Source organism: Caretta caretta, chromosome 5 (genome assembly GCF_965140235.1).
Source record: "Caretta caretta isolate rCarCar2 chromosome 5, rCarCar1.hap1, whole genome shotgun sequence".
NCBI lineage: Eukaryota > Metazoa > Chordata > Testudines > Cheloniidae > Caretta > Caretta caretta.
Genome location: NC_134210.1, coordinates 45,227,564 through 45,244,495, shown reverse-complemented (window position 1 = coordinate 45,244,495; position 16,932 = coordinate 45,227,564). Strand labels below are relative to the sequence as shown.

General features: G+C 44.3%; 1 long non-coding RNA gene across 1 annotated transcript in view; it reads left to right on the top strand.

Moving 5' to 3' along the window:
- Window positions 1-16,300, top strand: part of LOC125636395 (uncharacterized) — a 35,661-nt gene extending 19,361 nt beyond the window's left edge. Inside the window, exon 5 of the long non-coding RNA XR_012668437.1 lies at window positions 15,639-16,300. This is a non-coding gene — a long non-coding RNA (uncharacterized LOC125636395). The remainder of the gene's footprint in view (window positions 1-15,638) is intronic.
- Window positions 16,301-16,932: the final 632 nt, after the last annotated feature.

Here is a 16,932-nt window from a genome sequence, read left to right as displayed (position 1 = left end):
CCCCTGATGTCCCCCCCTCCCCCACAGCCTCACCTTGCCATGCTGCCAGTGCTCTGGGTGGCAGGGCTGCAAGCTCCTGCAAGGCAGCACAGCTGCAAGAGCCGCTGGCATGCCCTGGTGCTCTAGACTGTGCAGTGCTGTGGCTAGCTCCAGCTGGGTGGCGCGGCTGCCAGTCCTGGTGCTTTGAGCGGCATGGTAAGGGGGCAGGGAGCGGAGGGATTGGATAAGGGGCAGCGCGTCCTGGGGGGCAGTCAGGGGACAGGGAGTGGTTGGATGGGGTGGAGGTTCATGGGGGGGAAAATATGTTCAGGGGATGGGGGGGTGGTTGGATAGGCGTGGGAGTCCCGGGGGGCTTGTCAGAGGGTGGGGGGTGTGGATAGGGGTTGGGGCAATCAGGGGATAGGGAGCGGGGGGGTTGGATAGGGGATGGTTTGCTGGGGGGCGGGGGTGGTTAGGGAACAAGGAGCAGGGCAGGTTGGTCAGGGGTTCTGAGGGGAGCAGGAAGTGGGAGAGGGCTAGGAGAGGCACAGCCTTCCCTATCTGGCCCTCTATACAGTTTCAGAACCCTGATGTGGCCATCAGGCCAAAAATTTGGCCACCCCTGTACTAGACTCTAGTAACCCCAACTTTCAAGTCTGTGCACTCCTTAAAGGATTAGCAGTGTCAATGATCAAGTTAATAGACCAAAACTGCAGCTAAACTTGCCCCTTTCTAGGGCTCAGTAACTCACAAAAAGTAACTCTGAATTGGGTAGGGGTATGTAGTGATCCTAGCAGCCTAATAAGAGCTTTGCAAGGATTTCACACTGTCAGTCAAGCTGTCCGTGAAGGAAGCAGGAGGAAAGTAAGCAATAGCTCTGCCCTTGTAAAGGACATGCTAGTGTTGGGGAACAACGTAAATGGGTAGGATATAAAAACTATAATTTCATGCTGAGCTGAATAAAGTGACCCTTATTCTGGTTCAACTTGCCCTTAGGTACTAGTTTCAGTTTACCTCATCCTTTAGATTGCCTTGACTTCCAGGAGCTCTCTATATTATAATGCATTATCTGTGTTCTGCTACTGTAACTCTGAGAAACAGGACTAGCCAATACATTACACTGGGGCAGGCAAGTAAGCTACAATTAACTTATCTGCAGACAACAGAATGTTACTACGAAAGATATTTCTATACATCAGTTTACTACAGTTAACTCAGATATGAGATTTGCTGAGTGGTGCAAGTGTAATTAAGATGTACTATAAATAGTGCTCAGTGTTCTTAAAATCCATAAAATGAAAATAGGGTGCTTATAGAGTTATAGATAAAGCAGGTAATTAAAACCATAGTACTGCATATATAAAGGTTGTCATGGGAACCTTAACTCTGCATTTCCTACCTTTAGCGGGTTTAAAGACAGCCTCAGTATTGCATTAATGTAGTATTTTGCATTGTATATGTTTATCAATAGAACACTTTTTGAAATCTGACATTTCTAGGACTCCTAATACTGTAACTAGTTTGCACAGCAACATTATAAATTATTCAAAGAAAATGTATTAATATATGGCTCAGTGAATTATGGAGATGTGGTAGCCTCTTCCTAAATAAGGCTGCAGTCAGCTTCCATTACAGAGCCCTATTTTATCCCTTCTATAATGAAGGCTTAGAAAACTGTTTGTCCCTAAAAAAAACAAACAAAATGAAGGCAAAGTCTGAAGAAAAATCAAATGATATGAGCTACATGTTATTAAAAACCAATGTGTCCTGTATTTGGAAAAAAGAAAAGATAGTTGGAAAAAAGTAAAATTATACACAATTTTTGGCAGGGATAGATCGGGTCCCAGTTTTGCTCTCTTAATTTGGAATGGGTGTTGTTGCAGCACCCAAAGTGGGAGCAGGTAGGCACATTGTGAGCCTGTTACTCTTTAGTAGCTGGCTGCAGCTTAGGAAGAACAAAGTTATTTGTTTAGCTGACTTCTAGCAGATTTTCCTTTAATGCAGGAGATAGAGCCTCTGTCTTTTTAGAGCCTTCAGGACTAATGTTACAGTTGCTGCAGGGTGCTTTATTTTGCCTGCAAGAGCCTGGCTGAGGAGGCAGCGGTGGCCCACGCCCTCTACTCCCCGCCCAGGCCCAGCTGCCAGGGAGTGGGGCTGAGCAAGTCAGAAACATGCCAGGGGGGAGGCAGATCCAGGCCCCCCCCCACCCTGGACCCACCCAGGCCCAGCTGCTGGGAGGGCAGGCCGCCATCACCACCCCAACTGGGCTCTTGCAGGCAGCTGCTGCGCTGCATAGAGGCAGGGACCAGGAGTGACCACCCTCACCTGGCAGGAGAAGTGGCTCTGTCCCACCCCCTCCACTTCATGCTCAGGCCCAGCTGTTGGAGAGAGGGGCTGAGAGACCTAGAAATGTGGCGGGGAAGGAGGGACAGCATGAGAAGGAGAGAGCCCCCCCAATACGCTGGCAGGCAGAGCTGAACAAGCTCTGCAAGGACAGCTCAGTGGACTCCCAGCATTCTGCCAGTCAGATTCCAGGACTGGAGTCTTCTGTCGGGGTTCAGCTTCTATTGTGGCAACTGTTGGCAGGTTGGAAATTAGTAACTCCTAAGAGCCCTGAGAATTAGGGTTCAAGACAGGTGGTCTGTGACATAGCTGCAGCATACCCTAAAATTCTTACAATCCTTCATCTACATCAGTTTAGATGGGTAATGGAGGACCCATTGTGAATGAGACAGACAATACTTTATTCACCCATCTCTCTATTGGGATTGAAATTAACATCCCTTGTAGAAAACTTGTTTGTCAACTCTGCCTTCATACAAACTTTAAAACATTTTCAGTATATATTAGGGCTGTCAAGCAATTAAAAAAATTGTGATTAATCACAGTTTTAATGGCACTGTTAAACAGATTTATTATTTTTACAGTACAAATATTTGTAATCAAATGTAAACTAAGCAAAGAAATAGTATTTCAATTCACCTAATACAAGTACTGTAGTGCAATCTTTTTATCATGAAAGTTGAACTTACAAATGTAGAATTATTACTATTTTTACATAACTCCCTTCAGCTGAGTGAGCCCTTTTTTGCAAGGGAGGGAAGGATTTACCTCAGGGGCTTGTCATGAAGCAGGGGAGTTGAAGCTGGTGCAGGGAGGCTAAGATTCCCAGATCCCAGCTCTCTATGGCAGTTTCTCTCAAACTTTTTGCACTGGTGACTCCATTCGGACTTTTAAAAAGTTGTCTTCCCTCCCCCACCCCCACAAAAAAAACAAACAAACTGTGACCCCTTACCTTAAGCCCCATACTGCCACCTGTGAAGCGCTGAGCTTCAGCCCCACTGATGCTTCTCTCTTCTTCCAAAGGAATACAATTAACGCATTCATTTTGTTTTCAGTTAATGCCTACGACTGACAGTCCGAGAGAGAGAGAGAGTGTGTATATATATACACATTTCATAATATTAATTACTAGCATGACCCTAGCTTTCCTTTAAGACCTCACATGACATCCTTTGGTGAACCAGAATGTACATACTAGAATCAGGATATTCTTGACAGTTGGCACGGAGGATTTCTTGGGTCACAGTTTAGCCTTTAGTTCTTGGCTTTATTTCCTTTTTGACATTACTCAAGAGAGAGGGAGACCAGTGTACAGGGGCACCAGCAGGCCACCTGCATCAGCGCTTAGGCTGGAGGGGTTTGAAGCAGAGGCCTTTAACCCAGCAGCAGCCATGCCCCAAACAGAGGCACTGGGTGTGGTAAGAAGTTGTCCAAGGGATGGTAAACAGGGTCCTAGCCATCCCACACTATTACACTTTAAGGGTCCTGGACCAGGACTTGAGTCTCTCTACCCACTCAGATTCCCTTCCTCCTTGGGATAGAAAGGATGAGGGGTTATCAGCAAGGAAGCCGACCCAGCTGAGATCCCATCCAGGTGATCCAGGCCACATTGGGCTGATAGAGAGACCAGAGTCAGAGACCCAGACCACCAAGCCACCACACTACAGGCTCATTATATTTTGGCATCCCTGTAGTAGATCTAGTCTTTTCTTGGACCACCAAAAAACAAGTGATCCTAGTGTGGGATACAAAAAGAACTGTTCAATTCCTTTGGACTAGACTTCAAGCAAATGAAGGCTGCTATCAAGATTGGAGGAAGCAAGGCTGGGGTGTGCCAAAGGCCTTTCGCAGGACCCAATGTGTGTTCATTAATTGATAGGGAAATACTTGTGGTCACTGAGGACCTGAAGATATTGAACAGTTAATGCACTCTTTGAGTACTGTCATCTCAATTTGCAAGGTGTCTGATGTGCTAGAGAGCAGTTTCTGAAGGGTCAAAAGTCATCCGTGGCCAGTATTGGGGAAAAGGCAACCACCTTGTCAGGGAAAGAGGCTGATTCTTTAGACAGAGAGGGAAGCTGGAGCTTCTATTGGGCTTGCTTTGTCCTCTCATGTGGAGGAAGGGGCTCTGAGACAGGGCTCCACTCCAGGACCTGTGAGAAGGACCACCTCAGTAGGACTAGTACAGCTATGGCAGCATGTTGTTTTGTTATTGGCTAGATTGTGGGTGGCCCAACCACTGCCAGTACTGTGCTGAGACCCAATACTGGGAACTTCTACAGTACACTTTAAGGTACCACTCCCCCTCTTGCTGGAGAGTGCTCCTTGTTCTAAATAGGAAAGAAGGAATTTCCTAGAGGAGAGGCATATTCCTCAGGGAATGGCACACTGCACAGTGTAATTCGGGTGGTGCTGCAGGAGCAGGCATCAGTAGTGGTGCTGGGAGGAAGGGTGAGGGTAGATCTTTGAATACGCACACCTCAGCACCTGGAATGGTTTGCTTAGTTGGTGCTGAGACAGTTTTCAGCATCAGCACTGGCATGATCTCCTACACCTTCTTCCCCCCCCCCCCCCCCCGCAGTGGCCTGCCTGTCTCTTGAAGTCAGGTAAGGTATTGAGGGCTTGTTCCTAGACTTCGAGTACTCTTTTTGAGAGGGACAGGAAAGCCCATACTGAGCTGCATTTACACTCAGGGTAGCTGTGATGCTCTATACTCAAAGTGGACAGTGTAGGGTTTCTCTAGCCTGAGGTCAGTGATGATGCTGATCGGGCCAGAGTTCCCAATACTGAAGACTCCACAGAGCTCCCTGTGCCAATATTTAAGTGTTCACTTGACTTTCTTCTTGCTGCTGGAGGCAGAGATGGGCCCAGCTGCCAGATGATAGAGCAATCCAGGAAGGAGATGTCCAACCCTGGGGAAGAGACTAACAGGTACAGTTTGAGCCTATGTCTCTTGATTTCCAGGTGTAGGATGAGAAGGAATGATAAATGGAGTGTTAGTCTGGGATGTGCCCTTCACCAAGGCAGGGGTAAGAGGCATTTGCTGTGGCATCAGGCCATTGTAGGAAGGGTATGACAAACCCAGAGAGAGTGTTTAGGTCTGCCATTTAGTTTTGAATGTCCAATTGAAAATTTGGACAAGAACAAGAATTTAATTTAAAAAAATGAAGCTCTCTCTTCACAAAAAGTTAGGTTGTGAAACTCGGAAAGCTAACGTGGTTCAGACACAATCCAGGCTCAGTCTTGCTGCTATGGGCGATAACAGAATTGAGGGAGGATTGGGGCTGGTCTGCCATTTATGCCCTCATACCAGAGCACAAGGAAGTACATGGGTGGCCCCATTGTACGCTGGTATTCAAAAAGCTTCTGAGCTCGCACACCAGGCACGTATGTACCCATGGTGGGATACACACTGTCACATTAGAGCCATCTCATAGCTGCTAAAAGCAGAACTGATTGCTAGGTTACAGCTAAGGTTGTGTTGTAATAAAATATGTAGTCTTACTATACACATGATAAGAATGTGTTTATTATTATAAAAACACGCATTCATCAAGCTCTCTACTATTCATTTCCTGACTCTTATGCATCTGGGTTTTGTAAATAATGGGTCGGTATTTAAACTGTCATTTAACTGATTTTTTTTTAAATTATTTGTTTTTTGGAATATTAATGTATTGTTTCTTAATGTACATCTGATTTAAATTTATTGCTTTCTACAAGGAAAGCAGCTTTTTCATGGACACAGAAATTCTGTTAGAGCTAAGTCTCTGTTTTGGCTTGCATCCCAGAACATGCTGATTTCTGAACAAACTTCAAAAAACAGTACATGGGTATCATTTTTAAAAAGCTAGAGTCTTCACTGTGGATTTTGGCCTAAATTAATCCCTGTTATTGCTTCATTTACTTCAATAGAGCTACATTTCAGATTCGAACATACTTAGATTTATTAGGCCAAAATTTGGCTCTGATATGTAATATAAGCATAGCTATATTTAAATATAAAATAGTGTGCTGGTACAAGCTTATCTACTTCAGGATACTTGCAGACCCGTGACATAAATAATGTACCACAGCTACATACCAAAACACAAAAACCATATTAAGAAAGCTAAGGTTTCACAGCGAGATACTCAGTCAGGATATGCCACAGTTAAGGTTACCCGGGCAACTAACTGAGCATATATAATAAAAGGTGATTGCAAAGCAAACCATTTCTCAAAAATTGTAGTATTCTATACTTTTTGCCTATGGCTAACTTAACTACAGTGAAGAGTGCGGGTGGACACAAGGGCTCTGCAGGAGCTTCTGGCTCAGGTCTTGCAGACACTGTAAGGGGCAAGGGCGATAAGGAAAGAAGCTGCACATTTTTCAGGTGCAAAGGAGTTCAGCCAAAGGCTCCTGTAGAAAAGTAGATTTTTCTTCTGTAAGTAGAACCCCTTTGGGTGCTCCTTTGTAGATATATTTGCATCCCTGTGCTTCAGACTGGAAATTTTAGGTAGCAGCATCCATTTTGCCTGCACATGTATTCTCCCTGTCTCATGCCTTATGTCTAGACTACCTAACGCTGCATGGGTGAACTGTCTTCAGTTGCTTCTCAGCCATCCTTGGCCTGAGACAGAGCATTAGCAGAGTCTGAGAGATGGCTCATTTCTTAACTTAAAATAAAGTTTATAGAGTAGCTAGTAGAGTTTATGTTATCTAGATTAATACTATTCCCTTTGTTTTTTTTGGTGACTTTTGAAAACTAAATCAATAAAGACAGGGAGATAATGGTTCTCCCCTTGTGGGAAAATGAACCCAAGAAAGGGCATGCCTGTCTCCCCCAGATTTAAGCACTGTCTCTCCTGCAGAGAAGCAATTCCAGTCAGCAATGGCCATTCACACTGCATTTGCCACTTAAGAGAATCCAATATACCAAAAAAAGTGTACTTTCCGTCTGACATTGAAGACAAGAGCCATGAACTGAAGCTCAGACTCCTTATGATGGAAAGTTCACTTAGACCAGCCTCCGACCCCAGATGGTGCAACAATCTCTGATACAACCATCAATATCCACAGGACATCCAACTCCAGTGGATTCAAAGAGGCAATCTGCCAAGTCCTCTCCTAAAAACCTTAAAAAAAAGGGGGGGGGGGGTACAAACCCCCAGACTGACGAATTGACCAGGAAAAAAGTCCCCAGCAAAATCATCAACCTCGCTATCAACTGAGCTGCGACATGGTACCCATGAGGCTTTGGGCTCCTCAAGTACCGGTACCGCAATAAGCCTAAAGACTGAAGGAGCACAGGTTCAGAGGCACCAGTACCATCAGACAAGAGAAGTGATAGAGACCAGACTACCTCTTCTAAAATGGCATCGCTGGAGATAAGGTAAGACTCTGTTCTGAGCACTTCCACCAGAGTGCCAACTTCTGGCCAATCATCAGACCACAGGTACCGCCAACTCCCTCGACACTGATGGGCCACTCTAGACAGACTCTGTTGATACCAATTACCACCATGGTACCACAGGAATTCAGTTTCTCCAAGGACTTCTTGGTCTCAGAAATGCTGGAATCCCTGCTACTCAGTACCAGCGTTGGAGGTACTAATCACATCTTGATCTCCTGAATTCCCCATAGTACAGAGATACTCACCATCAGCCTCCTTATCTGCTCCACCTCTCTTGAGCCAAGAAGAAGAGGATGATTATCTCTTTGGTCTTCATGCAAAGTTCCTGAGGGAAACATCAGGGGACCAGTCACCTAGAAACACTTGCAGAGCCACGATATTGACAAGACAGGCAAGGCCCATCCACTTGGTATTGACACCCTTGGGTACCACCACCCTTACCCTTTGCACCTCCCCAGTGGCCATCTTGGAACCCAGGGGCCGCCTACAGACACCAGTTCTGTAGGACCTTGAGTGTCTCACATATGGATAGAGGACAATAATCTCCCTCAGCTTCCCTTTCTAGGCCCCATGGTCCTCAGGAGAAGACCTTTGAGAAGCAGGAGGAAAGACTGGATAAAGAAATTACTCCAGCAACAAACATTTCATCATCCTTTCCAGATGAAGCTGTGATGCCTCCTCCATCATCTATGGCAGACGACATCAACAATTTCAAGACCTCATCAAGAAAGTGGTGAACTCACTTCAGTTTCCTTTCAAAGTAGTAAAGGAGTCATAGCACAAGCTGCTGGACATCCTCCATATGTCCTTTTCTGTTTGTATTGCACGCCAGATTAATGAGGCCCTACTAGATCTAGCAGAAATCATTTGGCAAATGCTGGCCAAGATAACGTAAAAGGCAGACAAAAATTACGTTGCCTCTAAATACCTGGACTTCCCCCCCCACCCATCACCAAATTCCCTTGTGGTAGATGCTGTAAATAAATGTGATAGACAATTCCACACTAAATCAACACTGTACAACAATGATTGGAAAAGACTGGACTTATTCAGCAGGAAATCATACTCATCAGCAATCCTGCTGTTTAGGATTGCAAATTATCAGGCCCTTATGGCAAAATATAATCACATCAATTATGCAACACTCCGTGCCTTTATTGAGCATCTCCCAAACAATCAAAGAGCAATGTTTGAATGTTCCAGTTAGTGCTACCACAAGGAGCATGGAAGTAATAACTGCAAATCTGCTTAAGCAAGGGGTGACAGTAATCAAGAGCGGAAATAGCAGTTAACCTATAGAATAATCTATTGATACGTGTAAGTACAGCTCAGTATTATGTTGGTGAAAAGGCTAAACATGAGCATGGAGGACTGAGAATGAGTGGATGATGCTCTTATAATAGGGCAGTCACCATGTGGTCCAAGGCTGTGGTTTCCTGGGCCTCTTCCATTACTGTCTTCTTCTGTTCTACTTGACCCCTCAACTTGTTGGGGGTACGTGGACCATTGGACGCTGGCATGCCAGAGTTAAGACTAGTGCTTTGTCTCTTACCACCTGGTCCTCAACCAAGGGTGAGAGTATGCAATTCTAAGAGTTTATGCATAGAATGATACCACAGATTACCCCCAATACTGTATTATCTCAATCATGTTATGTGGCATGGATCTTTTCTAGCTTTATCTATTGTTTTAATAAAAATACCAAAGGTTTTACTCATGCTGGAGGCAAAGTATCCTTGTAATCCACTCCAAGACTCCCCAGAAGATACTGAACTCCATAGTGTGAATTCTGCACAGCCTGACTCTGCGGGAAGAACCTTATTACAGTCAGATCAATTGGCAATTAATTCAAACATTTTCTGAAGGTTGATAGGGTCAGGCAATACTAGTATGTCAGTGTCACAAGGTGTTATTACATAGGTAGAAAAACAACAACTGGTTGCACGTATATGCAGTAATGGAAAAGATTCCAAATCTGGTGTGACTCGAAACATTACCCGCCACATGCTCTCTCCTTCCACTAACACTAGACTACACCCTAGATCTAAGAGTCAGGATCATCTCTAAATTCTGTAAAGGTACATCTTGCAGCCATAACTGCCTTTCCATCATAAGACAGATGGCCACTCTGTATTCACTCATTCTACAACAACGAAGAGATTCCTCAAGGGTATGGGTAACTTCTCACAAATCAAAAAGAAAAGGAGTACTTGTGGCACCTTAGAGACTAACCAATTTATTTGCTCAAATAAATTGGTTAGTCTCTAAGGTGCCACAAGTACTCCTTTTCTTTTTGCGAATACAGACTAACACGGCTGTTCCTCTGAAACTTCTCACAAATCAGACATCCTAGACCAACATGGGACCTTAATCTGGTCCTCAAGCACCTTACAAAGCCTCCTTCTGAGCCCATGGCCACATGTTTGCTTTCGCATCTGTCTATGAAAACATTCCTAGTAGCCATCACCTCAGCTTGGTGAATCAGGCAAATAGGGACTCTAATGGCACACTCACCCTTAACATTTTTTTTAAAAGGGATAAGGTGTCACAAACTACAGCCAAAGTTCTTCCCAAAAGTATCCTCTGCCACTGCCTTCTACATAAACCAACTTATTCACCTCCCAATTTCTTCCCAAAGTCACCCTGTGACAAGAGAAGCAAGATTACATACACTTGATGTCAGGAGAGCTTTGGCATTCTATTTGGATAGAACAAAAATTGAGAAGAATCTCCTAAACTATTCCTTTTGATTGTAGAGAGGTCTAAAGGATCCTCAGCCTCGAAACAAAGACTCTAGATGGATATCAAACTGTATTCCCTATTGCTATTGTGTCTGCAATCTTCAACCTCCATCTGGAGTTTGAACTCATTCGACAAGATCTCTTTCCACTTCTGTAGCCTTCATCAAAAAACATTCCCGTCACAGAAATATGCAGAGCAGCAACTTGGACATCTGCTCATATTTTTGTGGAACATTACGCAAGCATCTGACGGTGAGTAAGAGGTGATACATTTCGATTTATGGTATTATCAGTACTAGACTGGACTCTCAAGCCCAGTGGCGCATGCATAGGGACACTACTTAAAGAAGAAGGGGTTACACACCTTGTGCAGTAACTGTGGTGCTTTGAGATGTGTCCCTATGCATGCTCCACAACCCACCCTCCTCCCATACTTCGGAGCTGTTAATAAGGGCTCTGCGATAGAGAAGGAACTAGGGACCGTTTGCCTGCACAGTGCTAGATAACCTCAAAGCAAAACACGAGACTGGAAAAGCACATGTGCAAGCTGAATTGACACTGCTACCTAAAATCTCTTATCTTAGGCACAGGGGGACACACAGGGCTGGCCTTACCATGAGGCGAACTGAGGTGGCTGCCTCAGGTGCCAGACTGTGGGGGGCGGGGGGCGCCGCTAGAACCCAGAGTGTAGAAAATTGTGTCTGCTGCTGGTGCATAGGTATTCTCTCTGCTCTAGATGCACAGAGATAGTGGAGTGCTGTGCTGGAGAAAGGAGGGCAGGAGAAAAGGTGAGAGGGAACAACAGAAAGCAGCAGAAGAGGCTCCTCTCCCTGCAGCTTGTGTACCTCTCTAGCACCCCCAGGAGCCTGGACTGATTAACACCAGCTTCTCAGGGAGCTTCTTGTTTCCTGCTGCTTCCCTGACCCCACTTGAGAAGAACAGGCAGTCAAGTGAAGAGGTAGGAGACAGTTAGGCCCTTAAGACGCTGATATCTTCCCTCACTCAGGCCCTGCCACCAGCCTGCTTATTGTCCCCCTCAACTGAATGCTGAGAGCCACTATAGCTGGCACAGAACAGCAGTCATCAGTGAAAGAAGAAAACGCCCCTCTGGGGCATCATTCAGAAAAAGAAAGCAAAGGAAGCTTTTCTATCTAAAGCAGGAAGGAGCTCTCCTGAGAGATACGTAGACACAAACGTTCATAGTGAGCCTTCCAGCCCCAGTGAGGATGTGAGTGGTGAGGAGATGCTTGATCTTCCAGTTAGTCAGAGTGCAGGCGACCTGGCAGCTACTGCAGCATCCATATTTTCATCTCAAATGGATGTAACCATGTGCATTCCTGAAGAAAAAAAAGTGTAGATCAGAGAAGAGCGTGGTGGAGGTGCAAGAAAGAGCTGCTGCTGAGTTTAGTTCCTTAAGTCAGGATGATCCAGGATCAAGTGGACCCACTTGAGCAGTAGCCTGAGGGAACTTCCTTGTACTGCATGGGCCACAGCAAGTGAAAAACTTTATGTCCCCCAAAGACAATGAAAACAGAAGTTTCCATCCAACACATTACTGGCGTGAAATCACCAATGGTGACGAAGTGGAGAGGCCATGGCTTATGCACTCAAAAACCCAAAATGCTGCACTCTGTTTTTGTCGCAAACTCTTCCAGTCTAATGTTCCAGCCACATTGGGTTCTACAAGAACAAAGGACTGGAAAAATCTGGCATGCCATGAGAAGGCAGCAAATCACCAAAGAGCATTCCATAGGGGGAAAGAGCTTGAGATGAGACTAAGGTTAAAGGCCACCATAGATGATCAGCATCAAGAGAAGATTGCATCAGAGTCTCTTTACTAACAAAATGTTCTGAAAAGGCTCATTGCCATTGTGAGAACGCTTGCTATCCAAAACCTAGCACTGTGTGGCACTTCAGATAAGCTGTATGTACCAAACAATGGAAACTTCCTTAAAATTGTGGAACTGATGGCTGAGTTTGATGCTATACTCCAGGAGCATCTAAGAAGGGTCACCACCCAAGAAATGTACATACATCACTACCTTGGAAAAACAATTCAAAATGAGATCATACAGTTACTGGCAACAAAAGTCAAACAGAAGATTGTGGCAGATCTGAAGTCAGCAAGATATTACTTTTATTCTTGACTGCACACCAGACATCAGCCATACGGAACAATGACATTAATGGTATGTTTTGTAACAACAACAGAACCTAGTGAAAAATGTCCCTGCAATGGTCACTGTCAGAGAGCATTTTCTAGAATTTATTGACATTGGTGATACTACAGGAGCTGGTATGACAAATATGCTTCTTAAAAAGCTGGAAGATACAGGAGTTGCAATAGCTGACATAAGAAGTCAGGGCTACGATAATGGTGCCAACATGAGAGGAAAGAACAGAGGAGTGCAGACACGGATTCGAGTTAAACCCTTGAGCTTTTTTTGTCCCATGCAGTTCTCATTCATTGAACTTGCTGGTCAGTGATGCAGCATCAGCTTCTAGTGAGGCTGCTGAATTATTTTTAAATTCAAAAGCGTCTATGTATTTTTCTCTGCATCAACTCATCGATGGCAAATTTTGAAGCAACATCAGGGAACATCCTCTCTGACACTGAAACCACTTAGTGCCACATGATGGGAAAGTTGAGTGGAGGCAATAAAGCCTAACAAACACCAAATTGGGAAGATAGATGATGCCATAGTTGCCATTATGGAGGATAATGCTAGGACAGGAACTGTTTGCGGGAGAACAGTGGCAGAGGAAAATGGAATCATCGGAAACATACATAACTTCAAATTTCTGTGTGGCTTAGTGTTGTGGCATGACGTACTGTTTGAAATAAATGTTGTAAGCAAGAGACTCCAAGGTGTTGACCTTGATATATCTGGATCAATGAAACAACTGGACAAAGCAAAGTCATACCTACAGTCTTACTGGTCAGATGAGGGACTTCAAAACGTTTTGAAGAGTGCACAGAAGTTGGCAGAGAAACTTCACACTGAAGCTATTTTCCCACCCATTCAAGAATACAAGAGTCATCGAAGATGATGACATTTTGATTATGAGGCACGGAATAATCCCATAAGAGACCCCAAACAATAATTCAAAGTTGAATTCTTCACCCAGGTGCTAGATTGTGCAATACAGTCAGTTGAATGTTTCATGCAGCTCAAGGAACACAGTATATTTGGGATGTTGTATAAACTCCTCACTCTACTTGAAGACAACCTACACCAGCAATGGAGGGCACTAGAGACAGTGTTGACACATGATGACAGTTGAGCCATTTTTGATCAAACTTACCAAAACAATTTACCTTCAGGCACAAACTTAACAGAAAAAATTTGAGCTCAAGAGGAGAGTTTAAGAAAATGCATTTTCCACTGGCAAAATTCACATGATGCGAGTGAACTGAAAACAGGGACTTATATAAATAATGTTGCATCTATAGAGATTCCTATTGTTATAATCTCCAAAAAAGGCCAGAATTACACAGGTGTTTGTCATGGAGTGCTCTACTCACCTTTGAGTGCTTCCTCCTTCTAGCGATTAGCTACACTCAGTTCAGGGCACCCTTTCTGCTCAGACACTTTCAGCTGTCCCGCTGCTGACAGAGTTGCAGTATGGCTACCTCGTGACTCAGCCCTCTGGCCAGATTATACTCTGATTTCCCCTTCCCAGGGAGTCTTTCTAAATGTCTCTGCCCAAGCAGCATCAGGCACTCCTCCTGCCCACTGCTCTCACTCCCACAGTGACTCAGGCAATCTTCCCATTCACAGCCCCTAGCAATACTATACTACAGTGGACTGAAGGGGAACCCAGGCCTGACCTCTACATTGGTTTATAGTCCAAGGTCCTACAGTGAACAGTTAAGGTCTGCAGTTACATCTACCTTACTTCCTCCTGTGCTTCTTCAAGCTTTTCGTTCTCCAGCCACCCTAGTCAGACCCCTCTCTCTTAGGACTACTACATAAACTCTTCTTCCTAGGTTTTTATCTCCCCCTTTCCTAAGGGGGAGAGGGACTGCAGACTTCCTCCCTGTCTCCTCCCAGACTGTTGCCTGCCTTCTGGCTTTATAGAAGCCCTGCCTATTTCCTCACAAATGAGCTTCTCATGATTAGCACCACCCACTCATCCTACATCTTCCCTGTTTGCACCTATTGAAGTCCTGGGAAGGTGGGCAGACCACTCCTGTTTGCATCTGATTTGAATTAGGCCAGGCAGACCACTTTGAGGAGTACACCCCATCACACAGTTACTCTATAGTTGTTAAAGACAGGTCAGAAAGTCCTTCTAGTACCTTACTCATCAATACACTTACAGGTGGTAAATAGCAAATTGTTTTTACTGACATTTATACAGCAATTTTTCCTAAGACATTTGCAAGCTCTAGTAAATCATATGATGCAAAAAAGTGATGTTCGCAATGAAGTTCATTGTTGGCAGAGCTGGCAGTGTATGGCACATACAGCCAAATTAGCCTCCTACATCTGTATTTAGATACCTGAATAAGTAGCCTAATTTTCGAGAGCATGGAAAATCCATCAGCTCACAGTTGAATTTAGGCAATTTTTTTAGTTGCCTAAGTATTAGGAATGAAGCTTTGGGCACCCAGTTTTGAAAGTCTTAGCAATTTTTTTTTTTTTTAAGAAGGGGCCTGATCAGAAACATTGTACTAGTAAAGTACTTCCAAAGGGACCTGTGATCATCATCTTTAAATAGGCATAACAGTAGTAAGTGGGCTGCTTGAAAGGCAAGATTTGGGCTGATAAAGTGTCCAGAAGAAACAAATGTGACTTTCCTTCTTTCAGCATCTGAAATATCATACTGGTTTCTCTCTCCACAGGGGAAATAGCATTAGTATAGCAAATACTAGTGTACTCCCTTTTCAGACATCTGGGACAGGCTTCCCTTATCACACCTGAGAGGTCTTTTGTTGTGCAGGTGACTTTTCCACTTGTTCCAATAAACAGTCTATACACTCCCTGTGGTGTCAAAACTCACCCCCTTCCTGGGTTTCAATTTAAGCCTTTTCCCTAGACATTGATACTTTTAGGGGTTTTTTTTAGTTAAGTCTGTTTAGCCCACCCCTAAGTCTCCTCTGCCTTAAATCCAAGAAACTCCTTGTCAGAACAACTTACCTCTGAAACATATTTTCTCCTTTTTACTCCCTCCAGGCTAAATATTGCTGTCAGTTTTTGTGGCTTCAGCTGCTGCCTCTAGGACAGATCATTAACTCCTTTCTGTGTTGGTCCAGCGTGGGGTCTGTCCATGGCATCACAATCTGTTAGACCCTTCTTTATTTCAGAGTAATATACTCTTTGGAAAAAGGAACATGGAGAACTTGGAAGAGGGCCATAATAAAATACAAACTACTACAATGCTACAGAAATACCTGGAGTAAGAATCCCGTCCCCCCTTTTGGTAGGTGAGGGGGATTTGTTTTGACCAACAACCTACTTCTTTTGTGTGGCATGACTGAAAAATATCACTAAGACTCTGCACCCTGTGTTAGATAAAGGATCTGCACTGTGTTTCCTAACTGAAGACATCTTGTCATAAATATAAAGGGAAGGGTAAACCCCTTTGAAATCCCTCCTGGCCAGGGGAAAGCTCCTCTCACCTGTAAAGGGTTAAGAAGCTAAAGGTAACCTCGCTGGCACCTGACCAAAATGACCAATGAGGAGACAAGATACTTTCAAAAGCTGGGAGGAGGGAGACAAACAAAGGGTTTGTGTCTGTCTGTGTGCTTCTTGCCAGGGACAGAACAGGAATGGAGTCTTAGAACTTTTAGTAAGTAATCTAGCTAGGTATGTGTTAGATTATGATTTCTTTAAATGGCTGAGAAAAGCATTGTGCTGAATAGAATAACTACTTCTGTCTGTGTATCTTTTTTGTAACTTAAGGTTTTGCCTAGAGGGGTTCTCTATGTTTTTGAATCTAATTACCCTGTAAGATATCTACCATCCTGATTTTACAGGGGGGATTTCTTTATTTCTATTTACTTCTATTTTTTATTAAAAGTCTTCTTGTAAAAACTGAATGCTTTTTCATTGTTCTCAGATCCAAGGGTTTGGGTCTGTGGTCACCTATGCAAATTGGTGAGGCTTTTTATCCAACATTTCCCAGGAAAGGGGGGGTGCAAGTGTTGGGAGGATTGTTCATTGTTCTTAAGATCCAAGGGTCTGGGTCTGTAGTCACCTAGGCAAATTGGTGAGGCTTTTTACCAAACCTTGTCCAGGAAGTGGGGTGCAAGGTTTTGGGAAGTATTTTGGGGGGAAAGACGCGTCCAAACAGCTCTTCCCCAGTAACCAGTATTAGTTTGGTGGTGGTAGCGGCCATTCCAAGGATAACGGGTGTAATATTTTGTACCTTGGGGAAGTTTTTGACCTAAGCTGGTAAAGATAAGCTTAGGGGGTTTTTTCATGCAGGTCCCCACATCTGTACCCTAGAGTTCAGAGTGGGGGAGGA